The sequence below is a fragment of the Sus scrofa genome, chromosome 18 (genome assembly GCF_054392235.1).
Source record: "Sus scrofa isolate SSC_HxYL_T2T_F1_AM1 chromosome 18, Sscrofa_HxYL_maternal_Yorkshire_Landrace_v2.0, whole genome shotgun sequence".
Taxonomy (NCBI): Eukaryota; Metazoa; Chordata; class Mammalia; order Artiodactyla; family Suidae; genus Sus; species Sus scrofa.
In genome coordinates, this window is record NC_139400.1 from 50,787,565 (window position 1) to 50,805,826 (window position 18,262).

The 18,262-nt window shown below is 39.3% G+C and overlaps 1 long non-coding RNA gene across 4 annotated transcripts in view; it reads right to left on the minus strand.

Annotated features, from left to right (window-relative positions):
- Positions 1 to 207: 207 nt before the first annotated feature.
- The window catches only part of LOC146395035 (uncharacterized), an 82,712-nt gene continuing 64,657 nt past the window's right edge, over positions 208 to 18,262 (minus strand). For 2 of the 4 annotated variants that reach the window (XR_014833993.1, XR_014833994.1), the window contains one exon: positions 15,464 to 15,924. This is a non-coding gene — a long non-coding RNA (uncharacterized LOC146395035). Of the gene's footprint in view, positions 620 to 12,625; positions 12,778 to 13,414; positions 13,506 to 13,966; positions 14,239 to 15,463; positions 15,925 to 18,262 lie in introns of those variants that run through there. The other 2 variants (XR_014833992.1, XR_014833995.1) reach the window with 2 other exon arrangements.

Below are 18,262 nucleotides of genomic sequence, written 5' to 3' on the forward strand. Positions count from 1 at the left end.
AAGTACCACTTTTTTCAAATATTGCAGTAGATCATGCTAAATCAGTAAATTCAGATTTATAAATAAAACATGGCCATACCATCGACAATCATGGACTAAATTGTACATGTAGTAAAAAGGATACATTTTAAAATATGGGGTGGGTGGCATAAAAAATGGAAAATTATTAATTATGTAAGGCCTTGATGATAATTAAACACACGTACACACAAAACAAATACTCTCTATTTTGTATGCTACATGGTGTCTACACAGACATATCGAATGGAGACACGAAGGCTAAATAGTAAATATTCTCGAGTGGTTGGCAAGGAAAGGAGGGGAATTAAGAGCGGAAATAGGGAAGGAACAGCACTGAACAGCCACTGTCACTGTCACTGTCCCAGGTCAGAGCCTGTGGGAAGTGCTGCTGATCACATCTCATCAGGCAGGGCCATTGTACATGTCGCTCCGAGGCTCCAGCACTTCGTAGGTTTAGGTGGCCTCTTCTTCATCTGAATAAATCCAGAGCTTAGTGTGCCCTTCTGTCATCTCATGTATGAGTGAGAGACAACACTAAAGTCTCTGGGTTGCTAGTGCAATTCTCTGGAAGCAGCAGGGTTAGCCTAGGAACAAGGTACTGTCAAGAGGAAAGGGACATGCTAAATTCCGATTTTTAAGGTGGCTCTCTCGTGGGCTTCCCTTTTCTTGGTAATCAGGGAGATGCTGCAGGGAAGTTCAGACAGGCTCTGGTGGGTACTGGTTACATGCATTAATTTGCTCCTTGTGATTTTCAATGAACTGGACGCATGCCCGCTTGCCATTTCACATAAGATAATGCAGCCTTCCACAAGGACCCCCAAGCACTCCAACCAATATTTAACCTCTCTAGTGAATACCTGTACCCCACCTCCCTCTCCACACTCCCGAGGCCCAGACTCTGCTCTGAAAATGCAGCATAACCATTGTTAGTTTCTAACATACTCTGTAATTTAAGCATTTATCAGGTTTCATTCTGTTTGCTGCCCCTTTGCCCCTCAAAGGCAAGGATGTATGTCTGCTGTGTTTTCTGATGTAACAAAAGCATGGAGAACAGTGCACACCCAGAAGTATGAATCTTTGACAAAGAATGGATGAATGGAGTTCCTGTTGTGGCTCAGTGGAAATGAATCTGGCTAGCATCCATGAGGATGCAGGTTCAATCCCTGGCCTTGCTCAGTGGGTTAAGGATCCAGCATTGCCGAGAGCTGTGGTGTAGGTCAGCAGCTACAGCTCTGACTGGACCCCTAGCCTGGGATCCTCCATATGCCATGGGTGTGGCCCTAAAGAGACGAAAAGACAAAAAAAAAAAAAAAAAAAAAAAAAGAATGAATGAATGACCTCCTCTGTGCTCCCCGCCTTTAAATGGTCGCTTCCCTGGGATGCTTTCTTAAATCCTGAAGACAGTTCTTCCCTGGAGACATTGGCCTTGAGCTCCCTCAATTCTCCTACACATGGCCCCTTATAGAAACCTCCTCAGTGCTAGCAAATGGAAGGTCTCTTTCTGCCAAAGTCTCTTGATCCATCTGGAAGGAAGCCTTCCTGAGTGGAACTCATTTTCAAATAACCTGCAGGTCTGGTTCCTGCCATGGGACCCATGTCTGATCCATGAGAAACAGGCCCGTCTGTCCTGCCTTCCAGGGAGGCACAGCTTGTTTTCAATGCTGGCTGCTAGGCAGATGGCCCCTGCCAGTCTTTCATTTCAGTCTTCCAGGCGTGTACCATCACCAGCTCCCTCCATCTCCAGGCTGCAAGTTCTCCAGGCCCTTCTCAGGAGCGGTTCATAGAAGGTAGCACACCTCCCTCTTCCTCATGAGAGGATGCAATGGGAATGATGCCAAATTCTGTCACCTGGACGCCTTAGCCTCTACAATTTGATATATTCAAGATGTCACTAAAAATGTTCAGACACTGCCTTTTGCAAGTCCTGGGCATTTGGGATATACTCATACTAAAAAAAATCATGTTTATCTGAAAGGCAAATTTAACTGAGCAAAAGCTCTATTTTATTTTGCAACCTTATTTATAGTCGGTATGATTTCCAGTTTTCATAAGGGCTCTTTATGTCTATTGGTTTTTTTTGGCCTTTAGCCTCAAAATAAAAAGCAATGATGCCAAATAAGTCCACCCACAGAACAACATGCTAAACCATACAGCACTTCCCATGTGTCATGCATCTCATTCATATTATCTTTTGTTCCCTCCTATCACCCTGTATCCATACAACCAGACTTTTTGTTCATTTTTGTGTTTCCGCCTACTACAATGGATTCATCAAGGTTCAATTTCTCTAAAGCCCATACCTTAAAGAGAAGCCGAATTAAAATTTTTAGATGGTGGAGGTGGGCATTAATAATGTCAGACTCCAGAAACTCTCAGGCATATTTTTCTCTTTCATTGAGAATCACCTACTCAAATATTTGAATGAATTTCAAGCCTACTATACTTTGAGAAGTAGCCTGGCCTGGCCCTGGCCTGTAGACATCCCTTGAAGACTTTTCCATGCAGTGATCACTGCTCCTCCAGGGCAAGAAATGAAACTGTGCCTTCTTAAATAAGTGGATCAGCTTTAATAAGTGGATTGGCCTTTCTCAAGGTCTCATTAAAATATCTCTGAAGACACACAGAGATGAAAATTCATAACATCAGTGAAAACTAGAACAATGAGTTTGTTTCCAAGCACTAGGAGAATCTGATTTTAATGCCACTACAATTGGGCTCATAAGCACCATGCCACAGCAAGGGATACCATGTGCCTTGCTTCTAAAGGAAAAAAAAAAAAGTACACATGAAAGAAGGAAGAAAAATCCTGTTTATCCTTCACTGTATGATGCTTAGTTGAGAAATATATGAACTACAGCCACCAAAAACTAGCCTTCTAGTCCTTCACCGAGCTCACGTTATTTTTTAGGACAGCCAGATGGCAATTTCTCATTTCCCTCACCCCCACTTCACCCCTATCTAGATCCAGAGACTTCAACTCTTCAGAAAACACCTGGGCAAGACTTAGGTTGTGGGCTACCAGCATAGTAGTCTCCATAAATAAAACAAAATAGGCCTGACAGAGGATAGAAATAGAAGCAGTAAAACCAGGGCTATAGTTTTCCATGCGGTCCATCTGTTTCATGTGCTTGAGAGCCAGCGATGGACGTAGGAGGGGATCCCATTTCTGTCTGAGGGAGCAGAACTAGACAGGAAACGTGTGAGGCGCTGGGCTCACCAACCTACCTTCCATCTGTGACTCCAGGAAGGAGATTTAGCCCCTGCAGGAGTGGTCGGAACACAGGGGCTGGGATACCCTCCCATCGCTTCCAGGGTAAGGATGGAGCAACCCAGCTTTCTCTCTGGGTTAAGAGAAAGGTAATACCTTCTGAAAGACTCAGAAAAAAGATACCTCTAGACATTTTTGATCAAAGAAGCAAAAAAAAAATTGAGTTGTTTATAGTTCAATAGATAATGAGATAAAACAGAAAAAGAAGGTTAATGATAAAACAGATCTGTAAGCAATAAGGTGAGAGGAAAGTAGGGCTCACTGAACTAAGACACGGCTATAAGGAAACAAAAAAAAATTCAAAAAGCAAAATTAAGCCCTTACTTAAGGCAGAAATAGCAGAATTGGCATGGACATACTGAATAAGTAATATAGAGGACAAACTTGAGAATTCATTATAGAATAAAGAGGGAAAAGACAAAAATGGAAATGGGGAGAGAAAAAATGATGGATACAGAAATGCAAAGATCTGAGTGATGATCTCAGTGATGTTCTACATGGCAATACTGGTGAGTCAATTAAAACCTGAAGGATCACATTCAAGAATTTCCTCTACAGAGGACAGCACAGCAATGTTCATAGGAAGGGCATGGGTTGAGAGAAAAAATATTGAATGAGAAAAAGTTTAGATGATTAGAAAAAAATTGTCTAATCTTACCAGAGATTGCCACCAGAACACCAAGGAATGTCTCTAAGTCAGCAAGAACAAAGGAAGGAACAAACGAACAAGCAAAAGAATGAATGAACAACCCACCCAGAAAATGGGCAAAAAAGTTGTAAATTGAATTCGCAGAAAGGGAAGCCTGAATAATTAACAGCAACAGGAAAAGAAGTTCCACCTCACTGAAAATCACAGAAAAGCAATTCAAAATAAGACAGAACTCTTCATCCACACAAACAGCAAAAACAGGAAAGTCAGATTATACATATAAAGTCCTGATGAGGATGACGATAAAGAGTGAAATTACAGATGCCTTTCTGGAGTGTAATCTGGCAGTGAGTAAAATTTGTGACCACCCTTTGACTCATGAGCATCAGAAGCAGCAGCAGAAGGTGGAAGAGGAGACAGAAGCAGGAAGAGAGGAACGAAGGGAGGAACAAAGAAACGAGACCAGTGATAACTGAGCTGGAGGAAGACAGTAAAACAACAAATACAATGAGGAGAAATAAGCCAAACTGTATTGATTTTCTTTTTACTTGTCTGTAATTTTCACTTTTAATAATGTATTTTATAATATATATGGATTATGCATGAATTTCATAATGCATTATACATAAATATCAAAAAGAAGTTATTTTTAAGCCTCCATAATCCCCCCACCCAAGGTTTATAACTACTACTAACATTTGGTATATTTCTTTTGGAACATTTTCTATGCATAAGCACTTTCCCAAATCATTAAATATTCTTCAAAAAAAATGATTCCATCATTTTAAAAGATGGCATAGCATTGCATTAATTGAACACCCCATAATTTCTAATTTTGTCCCCATTAGAGCAAACAGAGCTATTTCCCAATTTAAACATTACAATTAAATAATTTTATGCCAATTTTGTCAGCAGCTCTGATTACTTTATTCCTGCGCATTTAGATATGGAATAACCCTGTTTAAATATTGTTAAGACTCCCTATTACCCTTTTCCTTCAAGAATGATGACAGAGATCAAAACTTTTTCCTACTGTGCGAAATCTCCCCATAACATCACCAATGCTGTATTTTTAAAAACGTATGCCAATTTAGTGAGTGAGATAGAACGTTCTTTGAATTTGCCTTTTTTATTAGTAGGAAGTTTAAATAATTTTTTTTTTTAACATTCACAGGCTATCTGTACTGACCTCCATCAAATCTGGGCATAAGCACCATCCTCTTGAGGGCTTCTGACACCCTGTGCAGAACTGCCACCTGCTGCTTTATGTCACCAGACCCCACACTCCCGATTCCCTTCTCTGCTCTCTTTAATACTTTTCCATAGCAACTACCACCTTCTTGGATACTTTAACATTTATCTATTTGGTTTTTTTTTTTAATTTTTATTTTCTGTGTGTTTGTCTCTTCCTACTTTCATGCAGTCTTCCTAAGAGCAAAGACCATTGCCTATATTGCTCATTGATATATCACAACACTTAGCCCATGGTAGGCTCTCAATCAACATTTAATTTTGTTTTAAAGAATATTACAAAATTTTCTTAGAAAATACCTACTCCTTCAATAGGTAAATGGAAAAATAAAGTACAGTACAGCCATGCAATGGAATATCATTCAGTGGTAAAAAGAAATGAGCTATTAAATTGCAAAAAGACACGGAGAAACCTCAAATATGTGTTGCTAAGTGAAAGAAGTCAGTCTGACAAGGCTACATACTGTGTAATTCCAACAAAATGTCACTCTGGAAAAGGCAATTCTATGGAGATGTTAAAAAAAATCACTTGTTTTGAGGGGCTCAAGGTGGGGTAGGGGGAGAGATAAATAGATGGCACTTAGAATTTTTGTCATGATACTGTAATGGTGGATACAAGACATAATGCACTTGTTGAAATCCTGATAACAATATGACACAAAGAGTGAATCTTAATGTAAACTGTGGACTTAGTTAATAATAAGGTATCAATACTGGTTCATCAGTGATGACAAATGTACCAATGCAAAGTGTTAAGTAAAGGAGAAACTGTGACGGGAGGAAGGTAGAGGGGCACAGGGGAACCCTATACTTTCTGCACAATATTTCTGTAAAACTAAAATTCTAAAAACTAAAGAAAATAACAGCTACTAATTTAAAAGCAGACAAAGTATCTTTACTTTTTCCTAATTCTCTTGTGTTTTGCTTCTTTACATTTAAATTCTTACTCCATCTGTAAAGTTGTATACAGCATGAAATGAGAAACTAAATATCATTTAAAAGTTATCCAATTTCTGCAGCAGCATCACCCACTCTTACATTTACGTATGATTCAAACTTTATTTTATATTGTTCTTTGGTATAAACATGCCTTTTCATAGTCTAGTATCTCTTTTGGATTATTCTTGCATGATACAGTAAGCTTTTAAGACCTATAGCTTTTATATACTTAAGTAATGGACATAATTGCATTGCTACTTCTTCCTAGTTGTTCTTCATTACCTTTTTTTTTTTTTTTTTTGGCTACTTTTACCCATTTATCTTCCAGCTGGACTTCAGAAACACTTTATAAAGTTTAAAAAGCATCGTGTTTAATCAATATCTTGATATGTCCTACAGTACTGAACGATTTTATTCAGAGATACATTAAATGTCTTAATTTATGGATCACCTATATATTAATTTTTTAAATTTGGGTTATTTAATTCATGTATATTTGTGAGGTTTATTCCTAGGTCGTTATTTTTTTTTTGTTGGTATAGTAAATAAGGGCTCTTTTCTTTCTCTGTAATATTTCCTAAGATTGCTCATACTCTTCATGTAGCACATTTAGTCATCTTCAATATACTTCTTTTTTAACCTCACTTATATTTCTCGTTAGTTGAATAGACTTGCCTGGTTGATTTTCTTGTATTTTCATAGTTGATCCATATTATCTAAAAAGTAGTTATGTTGTCTTTTTATACTGCTGCTTCTTTTTTCTTCTTCTTCTTTCTTTTTTCCTTTGTGGTCTTATTGCATTGGCTCTGCATTTATAGGATGATGTAAGTAATCATGGAGACAAATGCATCTTTGTTTCATTTGCTAATCTTAAGTAAACTCCTATAGGGCAACTAGTATTGCTGCATGGGATTAGCTCCAACAGGTACTGTGCACACACAACATACCTCAAAAAGTGTGAAACACATTTAGCAAGTGTTTTAATTGAAAAACATACCAGGACCTTTAACATTCTAATTAAAACAGTGAATTTTTCTGAGATAAAATATACAGTATTTTGTACTTCCTTAGCCATAGAATGGTTCAGAACACTTACTAATATTTCTCAGAAGCAGTATTCTGTGAAAGCCAATTTAGGAAAATGTCCATTGGTTATCACCTTAACATTGACTGTTGGTTTGAAAATGAGCTTCTATCAAGTCATACATTTATTTAGTTATCAAGTATGTATTAAGTCCCTATTATGTGCCAGGGCTGTGCTAACACTAAAGGCTCCCTGAAGTTCTGACATGACTTACAGACCTTCAGTCTAATGGGAGATAGAGATGAATAAATACAAATAACAACAGTAGGTAGTAGAGCGCCCAAGGAACCCAGAGAAGGGGAAACTAATTCAGGAAAGGGAGGCCAAAGTTGTCAAGGAAGTTTTTCTACAAACAGCGATGTCCGAGCTGACTCCTAATGGATGAGTATTAGAAATTTGGCGCATGGGGAGGAATGGAGTTTGCTAACAGAAATGGCTATTCTAGACAAAGAGGAATGTACAAAGGGCATGGATATGGCATATTTGAGAAACCGAAGGAATTTAGGAATAGCCTATAGAAAGAATTTAAAGCCAGGGAGTGACACAATGAGAGCCATGTTTTGGAAATACTTCGTGGAGCTGCAGTAGAGAGAAAAGAGCCAAGTGGTCAAGATTGCAGCCAAGGAGATCTGCTGAGAAGCTGATTCAATATCAAGGAAAACCCATGACACCTCATACTGGAAAATGATTAGAGAAAGGACATTAACCAAACAATTTCTCTAGTTCCTTTAGGTTGTATTGCTGCATTTATTCAGTTTATTGGAAAACAGACATCTGAGATGTCTTCTCTCTGTAGAGTGCCTTTAAGGAACTTTCAACACAACCCTATATTCACAGCTTTTCATTTGCAGTCAGAAGAAGAAAAACAGTATAGAGGCCCTTCCTTCATCTACTATAAAATTTTTACTGTGTATTTCGTGGTCTCGGATAGAGCCATGTAATAATCCATATTATAATTAACACAAAACAATATTCCTTACCTTCTAGGACTTTATATTTTATTTTACTGGAGTAGGGTATGACTATGGTGTTTTGCTTTTGTTCCAAGAAGCTGCCTACTCAAGTTTTAGCTCAATTACAATAGGCTTTTTTTTAGCTTATCTCTTCTCCTTTTAGCATATTTTTGTTCTTATTCTTTTCCTTTTTTATTAGATTTTATTTTTTTAATATGACAAACCTCAAGCTTTTTTAGACTATATTTGAGGGTGGAGAGAAAGAACTTCACACATCTTATTGTGGGATAATAATAACAATAATACTGACAAAATTGCTGTAAAAGATAAATATCCTTATTCAAGATTCAGAGATGCTAAGTAACTTTCTTATGAGCACATCTGTAGTAAATATCAGGGCCAAGAGTTAAATCTGTATCTTTCTTTCCCCCAATTTCACACTCTTCTATCTCCTTTCCCCAATGCCTATTAGTCAGGAGGACTTGAAGGGCTGAATTAAATATATGAACTTTTAAATTAAGTTTTGAATAAAACTATTATTAAATTGGAAAAATCCACAATGCCCACATATATAAAATTATCACGTTATAGACTATAAATATCTTATAATTTTATTTGATAATTGTGTATCAATCAAGGAGAAAAAATTAAGTAAACAAATAAACCAATTCTAAAAGTCAACATGACAGAACGAGAAAGAACTTGGCAAATGAAACCTATCCAAAAAAATTTTGGCAAAAATTAAAAAATACTGATGGAATTTAAATGATTTAGCCTAAGTTAGAAAGATGAGAAGCAATTTCAAACACATAAAATACACATTGGTCTGATAGATGGGGACACCCAGATTTCTTCAATTAACTGGGTTTCTTATAAGGCTATATGAGGGAACTGAAGAATTCAGAAAACTGTCCGGCAGCCTCACTCAGACACTGGATTGACTTTTGAGACACAAGCCAAGTGGAGCCACCTGTCTCTTTCCTCGCCATGGCAGGCCAACCTTGCTTCTCATTCCAGCGATCCATCATCATGCCATGCAGCTCCACACAGCTGCTCTGTATTTGCTGATACTGTGCTACCACGAGCAGACTCTCAGGGGAATCCAAACTGAGACACCCAGTGTTACCTATGCCCCTTGTATTTCACTCAGTGATGGAGATGTTTGTTTGTTGCTTTTTGATTGTACAGAAAGTTCCCTTGCACTTGGGGTGACCAGTCCTGGTCCTGTATGCCTAGGACTGTGGTGGTTACCAGACTTGGGACTTTCAGCACTAAAGCCAAAGAAGTCATGGACAAACTGGGATGAGAGGTTCGTCCCATCAGCACATTGCCTGGCTACACTGGTGAATGTGTGCAGCTACTTCCTTCTTATAGACAGGAGGCAAACAGCTGGGGGTTGCTCTGAATTAACCAGGGACGGAACAGTATCATTAGCACATGGGTTAATTAACTGGAAAAGAAGCAACATTCTTCACCCATGCTGCATGACAAGCTTGCTGAAGAAGGAGAATAAAGGGCCCGAGAGCCTGAGTGGACCATATGATGAGCCATCACTGCCTTGAGATGCTGACAAGTGGTTATCGCTCACAGTTATTAATATTTCCTAGCAATGCCTCACACGAGGATCTCACTATTTGCCAAAAATGCTGCCTTACTTCATGGGATGTGAAGAAAATTAAGACGTTCATTAAACCAAGAGTCACTCAGTCTAATGTTTAAGTCTTCAACATATTAAGGTATGGTAAGGTCTCTTGTGGCATTGACTAGCAGATTTTCTCCCTAGGTTCTGAAATGGGCTCTCGAGCATACCCTCTCTAAAGGAAAAGCAAAAGCACAAGCGATATTTTCATGATCTATCAAGACTCCATCATCAGGAACATCAGTCTAAATCTGAATGTTAGGTTATACCTGGAACGTCCCAGTGCTTCCACAGGATCCTTGGGTTGTAATGACGTATGAAAACACTTTGTAAGCCATAAAGCATCATGTAAGTTGATTAACCCATAATTCATCCATCACACATCATTGGAACGATTAAAATGATAACATTTTATATTAATGTGCTGGAGTCATTTTAATTTGGACTATGAGTAGGGATTTTTTTTTCTTTTTATCACTCATTCCCAGCCCTAGGAACACAAATGGCACAAATCAGGTAATCAGCAAATGTTTGCCTCATTAATACATAACCAAATAGACTAATCTGTGCTGCCTTCGGTACCCAGATCTGGCATCAGGGCCTAGTGGTTTTCTCACTTTCACTAGTAGTGCTTTGGTAGGCATGTTTTCTCCATTCTAGGTTTAAAGGAAAGGATATATTTCATTGTAGTTCTTATATTTTACTATAATCCACTCCATTACAAATACCTTAAACCGTGCCTTTCTTCCTTCAAAGGTGAAATCTATGTTAAATTACTTTCAGAATTTGTGTCTTGGGTAATACTTTTTCTCCCTAACAATGTGGTTTTTTTGCTTTTTTTTTTTTTTGTCTTTTTAGGGCTGCATCATATGCTACAAGCATATGCAAGTTTCCAGGCTAGGGGTCGAATCAGAGATGTAGCTTCCAGCCTACACCACGTCAAGCTATGTCTGCAACCTACACCACAGCTCACGACAACATTGGACGGATCCTTAACCCACCAAGTGAGGCCAGGGATCGAACCCACATCCTCATGGATACTAGTTGGATTTGTTACCGCTGAGCTATGACAGGACCTTCTGATAATGAAAAATTATGCAGTTTTCCATGTTTCCCATATGATGTCTACAGAATCTAATAACTTCACTTTAAGGTTCATGAAATCAACTAAACGTGCATGTTTCAACCAAATCATAAACCAATGGTGTGGACTTACTTAAACAATAGGAAAATTGTTTGAAATACGCTCTCCAGGATATAAACAGTATCAGTGGTATGCAGATAAGAGGCCTAGCTCCCTCTACTACCCGATAGTTTGGATTAGGTTTTCCTTACTGGTTGAGAAGCTGAAGCTCCAAACCCCACATGGCCAGTTGATCAGCCAAATCTGTATTCTGGTACCCAGTGTGTTTGTGACCAGCATTTTGGCTTCCCCAACAGTAACTTCAATACTGACAACAGAGCAACATGATCAAGAACATAGTTTGGTTTCACACAATCTAGACTCTGCCTCTTTTAGAGCATCCTTGGGCAAGTCTCCAAGGTGTTGATCACTCCCAGTGTAAGCCCTCCACGGATGGTTGTTGTTACTCTCTTCGTGTCTTTTCTGGACTAAAATACCTAATGTTACAGCTCATTTTCTCCAGAAAGATTTCCCGGTCCCTCTACACTGGGTCGGTTGTTCCTAGCAGGTACTCTCCTAATCTTTTACATTTCTCATAAAGTCGTTTTTGTTTGCCTCATCTCCCCTCTCCACTGCCAGACTGGAAGCCTTGGAAAGGCAGGGAATGCTTCTGTTTGTTTCATTCACCATTGTATCTCCAACATGGGGCGCCATCCCAGGCATACTGTAGGTCCTGGATAAATCTGATAAAGAAATGAATGGATGGATGGATGAAAAAATGAGTGAGTGAATAGTGAATGAAAGACCTCAGAAGTCTTCTGACACAGACTCTTTATTTTCCAGAAGTATTTTAAATTCAGGCTATAGGAAAGTAATTTCCACCTAGCTCCTAACTCATGACAATTTCAACATTTTTAACTCCTACCCAAGCACGCTTGAATTCACTAATAACTGAGTCAGCACAATTCATGTGTTCATATGGGATCCATTTGAGCTTTACGATGGTCTTGGTCTATTTCTTCAGTGTTGGCCTCTCCAAGGCCAAGCCCCAAATAAACCAAACCTTCTCCAGTAAAGATGGGACTAGCTTCTGATGGTTATCACAACTACACTATCACTAGGGTTGGAACCATTTCAATATCTGTCTTCCAATAAACCCTTCCAGAGGCCAGAAAGAAGAGACCTGCCCACACAGTTCTCAGACATGTCAACCCAAGAGGTACACCTGCCAGGAATGGTGAATCACAGCTGGGAAATTCAAGGCCTGGCCACTAGTTTGATGGGACACATCTAACTGCCTTCATCCTTGTGATTCCTCTTCCTGATTAGAGTCCATGGCCACCAACTTGGTCATGCAGCCAAGTCCCCCAACCCTACCTCAATGCTGGGGCTGCTGCCTCTGCTACTGCTGGGGGTCTCACCACCCCCAGCACTCCTCAGAGGAGGCCTGTGACCAGCTGGGCACAGACTCTCACTGGACATGGCTCTAGCCCCAACCATAGGTCCTAGTCCACCAACAACCAGATGGCCCAAAGGTATGCGTGGTACCAATAGGTATTTGCCCAACCCCAGTCTCCCCAGTTACTAGAGCTTAGGGAAGTAGGAAGTTCTAACACATTGATTCAGATAAAATTTCCCATCAGGTTGATGATTGGTGAAACAATCAACAGGATCAATGGGTACCACGAGATTTCTCACCTACACTCTTGCTCAGACCCAAAGTTTCTTTTCATTAGCTCTTCCAGGAAGAAGTTATCTTGCTGGTCCTCCTTGGTGACTGACTCCCAGGCTGAAGAAAAAGTCCATTCCATAAAGATGTGGTACACATATACAATGGAACACTACTCAGCCTTAAAAAAAGAACAAAATAATGCCATTTGTAGCAATATGGATGCACCTAGAGATTATCATACTAAGTGAAGCAAGTCAGAAAGAGAAAGACAAATACCATACAATATCACTTATATGTGGAATCTAAAATATGACACAAATGAACCTATCTATAAAACAGAAACAGATTCATAGCAGTAGCTGCCAAGGGTGGGGGGTTAGGGGGGAAATGTGATGGACTGGGAGTTTGGGGTTAGTAGATGCAGACTATTACATATGGAAGGTATAAACAACAAGGTCCTACTGCATAGCATAGTGAACTATATGCAATCTCCTGAAATAAATTATAATGAAAAATATGAAAAAATAAAGGATATAGATATATAGATACATAGATATGTATATATCACTGAATCATTTTGCTGTACAGCAGAAACTAACACAATATTGTAAATCAACTGCACTTCAGTAATCAAGAACCCCCCCAAAAAGTGTCTAGTCAACTGATAAGAACCCTCCCCCAAAATGTCTATTCTCTCTGATCCCTGTATCAATATACCTACCTCATTACAATATACATATTTTATTATGCGTACTATAATTATACTTTTAATTTTTATTATAATTTTAATAATTTAATATTATAATTATAGATACCTGTGTCTGTCTCCCATCTTAGACTATGAGCTTCTTGAGCGCAGGGAATACATATGGTTCATTTCTGCCCCTCCACTGGCTAGCACAGTGCCTGACAGATAGGAAGCAGGCAATTAATGTGGGCTGAACTGTTCCGATTTCATAAGGAAGAACAAAACTATAAAACTTCCAAGGGGGATTTGTTCATTGTCAAGGCCTAAACAAATGTTTAACATCAGAAATACAGTTTTCACGGGACGGTGGGATTGTCTAATGGTTCTGTTTCAGGTAGGTCCCCCTGACCCCCCCAAATACCTTTGAAAAATTATTTTATAATTAAAATAATTAAAAGAAAACTTTCATATTTCTTCATGTAATGTTACACTATTTGGAAAGGCATGTCAAAGACCCATAGCACCTTCACAATGGGATTCTAGTAGATAACCCTTCTCGATTCTAAACCACATCCTTTTCATCTTCAGGTAAAAAAAAAAGAAAGAAAAGAAAACAAACAAACAAACAAAAAAAATGAGGTGAAAAGTTAAAGTAGAATAACATTGCTGTGTACACAGGTTTTTTTTTTTTTTTTTTTTTTTTTCCTTCCCGGTGTTTTTCTCTTCAATGTGCGCAATTGTTAATTAAATATATTTCTGCTGGTCTTGTGGCCATATGCCTACAATATGTAAAAATACATTTGCGCTTTTTTTCCCCTCCATTCCTTTTGTTCCCAGTGCTGACTGCTGTCAGAGCGAGCGGTCCAGATTCCCGTGTGCTGGTATCCATGGGCTCTGCCTTGCCAAGCTGCCAGTCTGGAGCGTCACACCTTACTGCCTTTAAAGATTGCCCTGCAGAGATAGAGGGAAATGGCAATTTTTACATGATGCAGTCTGGCGACCCAGGAGATTTGAAGTCAGAACTGGTGCCAAGATTTACCCAGGAGAGCAAGCAGAGGCAAAAACAGAGAACCTGGGCCAAAAGGGGGGAAAAAAGAGAAGAAAGAAGAGGAAGGGTGGGGGCTGGGGAAACCAGAGTCAACTCTCCTGGGGAGAGGGGGTTCTCTCAAAAGGCTGGAACTCAGGTCCACTGAGCGGGTGATGGCCCTGTTATGAGGAGTCTGTGGGTTCTAAAGAAAGTCAAAGGGAAGAGGTCGGCTTTTTTTGCATGCCCTAAATTGTAGTAGATTGCAGAATGTAAATGAGACAATTATTACACCAACGCTCATCAAGCTGGGCTGGAAAGACTTCAATAGCCTGATGAATATGCATGCAAATTTGTTAATTAAGTTAATTATTCTGCTGAAAATTCATTTGTCTTCCAAGGACATTTTCCCAATGATTTTAACATGCTAGCGCCATTAGTCATGCTCCATGCTATTTAACATTCCTTTTTGTCCACTTTCTTTTCCCCCCACCTTTTTTTTTTTGTTATAATATTTTAAAGTTTTAAAAATAGTTGATGGGTTCTTTTAATTGACCCCTGCCACGCTGGAAGATGCCTAGAGCCAGCTCAGTAGGCAATCTCAGAAGCACGTTTCAATTAAATATTTCCTTGATATATAAAATGTCTGCAAAATGTCACATTGGTGGGGAGGAGAAGGGCTCTATCTGGGATCATTAAAGCTAGAATTCGAATGGTTCTCCATAGTGACTGTAAGAGCTAATGGGTCCCTGCTGTGGGCGATGTCCCCAGCTCTGAGCGTGGTTTGATCCATGGATTTACCTTGGTGTGGGAAGTACAGGGAGTCCAGCCTCCTCCATCCTCCTGCTGCAAAGCAAGACCCAGTGAACATGTGTGTTCAAACAGGAACCAGTCCTGTGATACTTTTCTGTCACCCATGAGGGCCCAAACCTGTTACCATGGCAACCAAGGGGACGAGTGTGTTTAAAATCACATCTAAATGGCAAATTGAGATATTTCAAAGAAACAGTCGAGTTTAATTTTGTTAGCCAACAGTGGCCCCCCAAAAAGGTAATAGAGTGTTTTGTTATTTTAACTGCATGTTCGTTTGCTGGGTAAAGCAGGTGTATGTAATTGAGGCCTTCACTGTGGGCCTTAAAATGAGAATCTTGGAGGGTTGGGGTGAGCTTTATTCAACCGGATTCTTGATCTTCAGGCACAGAGACTAGAAGCAGTCTGTACAAATCCCTCCCAAAATCTACGTAGAGAGATTATAGTTTCCCATCTCAACTCAAACATCTAAACGTGAGGTCTGACAGGTGCAAGTGTTCTTAGTGGGATAGTATAATAGGAAATTTGAAATCAAGGCTATTCCAGAGAAATCAGAGGAATGTGATTGCCAGCATACATGAGGGAACCATATTTTAAAAAGAAAGATTAATCTGTGCAACATGCCAGGGGGCTGCCACACGCAGGCTTAAAGGCTTCCCTTAAAGTCATTTACTTTCTTTAGAAGGAAGGTAAATTCAGATTCTCTCCAGCCTTCAGTCATCCCAAAAGAAACTCTCCAATATGGTTCAGGTTACAACCTGCATCTTCACGGTCAGGGGTGATGAGACTTGCTTGGAGCCAGGCTAATGGAAAAGGGATTAAATAACAAAGACAACACGATTTAATTGAAAGAGTTAAAGAAAAATTAATTGGCGTGTTATCTCTTTTGAGCCATTCGTATATATTTTATACAGTATGAATGGCACTGTGTGTCACATAGATCGTAAACCAATTAAAATGATACTTCAAACCCTCTAATTTCTATAATTCCATCTGTTTTAGAAGGTTTAATTAGCGAAGTTACAAAAGCCAAATATATTTGAATATTTTGAAAGCAGGCTGAACAGCAAAACCTGAAAAGTTCCCATAAACATTTAACCACACAACCATGTACATTTCATGGGCATGTACTTCAGATTAAAATATGAATTTTTCTAAATTTTGCCAACAATAAACACATCCAAAGAAAATTATGATCATATGTTAGGCTGTATAAATTAATTCAGGTGGTTTTTTTTCCCCTGTTTTTCATCAAACTTCCAGAGTGATTTCTTCTGATGAAAATCCCATGCCTGTCATTTAATCTCAATTGTGGGCCCAAAGGAGCAACAGCTTCATAAAATGAACATTATTGAACATTCTTCCTTAAAAATTTTCCTTCCATAGGCTTATAAGAGAGGCTTGACATTCTGCAAATAGAAGGGAATCTTTTTCAGAGAGATTCCAAAACGGTAACCTATTTTTGAGAAAGTATAAGGAAGTTATGTCATCTTTAAATATTGAACACAAAACCTAAAGCTACACAGTAAAGAATTCAACCCATGTCTCCACTCTTAAAAGAAAACATTGTTTTGAATTTTTTTAAATAACGGGGCAACATATAAGATCTTGCTGTATCCTCTGGTTTGGATGCTGGACTGCGCAGCTGTGTCTGATCTGGGGCCTCATATGGCTGTAGCCTCCAGTGACTGACAGAGTGACGGGGACAACGTGATGTACATACACTCTCTTATCAAAATGCTCGCTTTAATGTGATTGTGACTCAGTGGGTGTCCAGCTCTGTCTTTCCTTTCTACTGGATTTCTGACATATAACAAGGGGTAATTAATTTTCTTATATGCTTGTCTTTTTCATTACCAGAAATATGGTGAGCACCATTTATTAATTCTGCTCCTCGTTCGGACGACCCACACAGACTATCTTTGTTTGCACTGCTATTGTATACTGTTGACTCGGGGGAGGGGATGGCTGATAGAAGGAAAGGGGAATCAAACTTGACTATGGGAACAAACTTGAGTGGTAACTTGACCATACATCATGCCAGAAAACAACCATTTATTGAGGATATACTACACAAAGTGTGTTTGATGTGCATCATCTCTTTAATCCTTGCATCATCAACCATCCAATAAAAGCTTAATTAGCCTCATTTGACAAGTGAACAAAGCAAAATCCACCAGAAATGAAGTCCCTTGCTCAAGTCGTGAAAAAGAAAGAAATAAAAATTTCCAATAAGCAAGCAGCAGGGTGCAAGATGTGGAGCCAAAAAACATATCCAGATTGTTTGTTTTATCCCAAAGCATTTACGTGTTCTACTGTGCCTGGCTACCACTACCACTGTCTAGAAGCTCACCTTGCAAGTCCGGAATACGTCCAACACTTACTATTTTTATTTGTGGCAGCATCTACTTTAATCACAAGATACTCTCCGGACATCTTATCTTTATTTCATGTTCTTGAATTAATTTTTACTCTATGATGGACTTCGCATCTTTAAAGGAATTGTCTTCCACTTTGATGTATTCCGAGTTTTAAATTTTAAAAAAAAATGGGAATTTTCCCAAGAAAGAGGTTAAGTAGATTTTGTTTGTAAATAGTTCAGCAGTTGCAGGAGGCATCTGTTACTTTTTTGCCTCACCTGTGCTTCTCTTTCTTTGGATTCGTACTTCCTCCCCACCTGCCATGGGACTGTCATCAGGAGACCTAGCACCCCACCCTGCCCCTGTCAGAGTGGCGAACCCTGTAGGATTCACCCTTCACAGACGGAGGGAGGACCCTGCCTTTTCATATTAAGAGTAAGTTCGGAAATGTGTGGTAGGTACACACAAAAAGAGTGAGAGACAGTGCAAAGCTTAGGTGTTGGGGGCTGAACTGTGTTCCCCTAAAAGTCACATGTTGAAGTCCCGCCCCCTAGTACCTCAGAATTTGACTCTATTTGGACATAGGTTTGTTAAAGAGGTGAGTCATAAAATAAGGTTATTAGGCTGGACCCTAATCAATATGACTGATACTCTTTGAGGAGGAGGCAATCAGGACACTGACACACACAGAGGGAAGACCAGGTGAGGACGCAGCGGAGACGGCCACCTCTTTGCCAAGGAGGGAGACCTCAGAAGAAGCCAAGCCTGTGGACACGGTGAT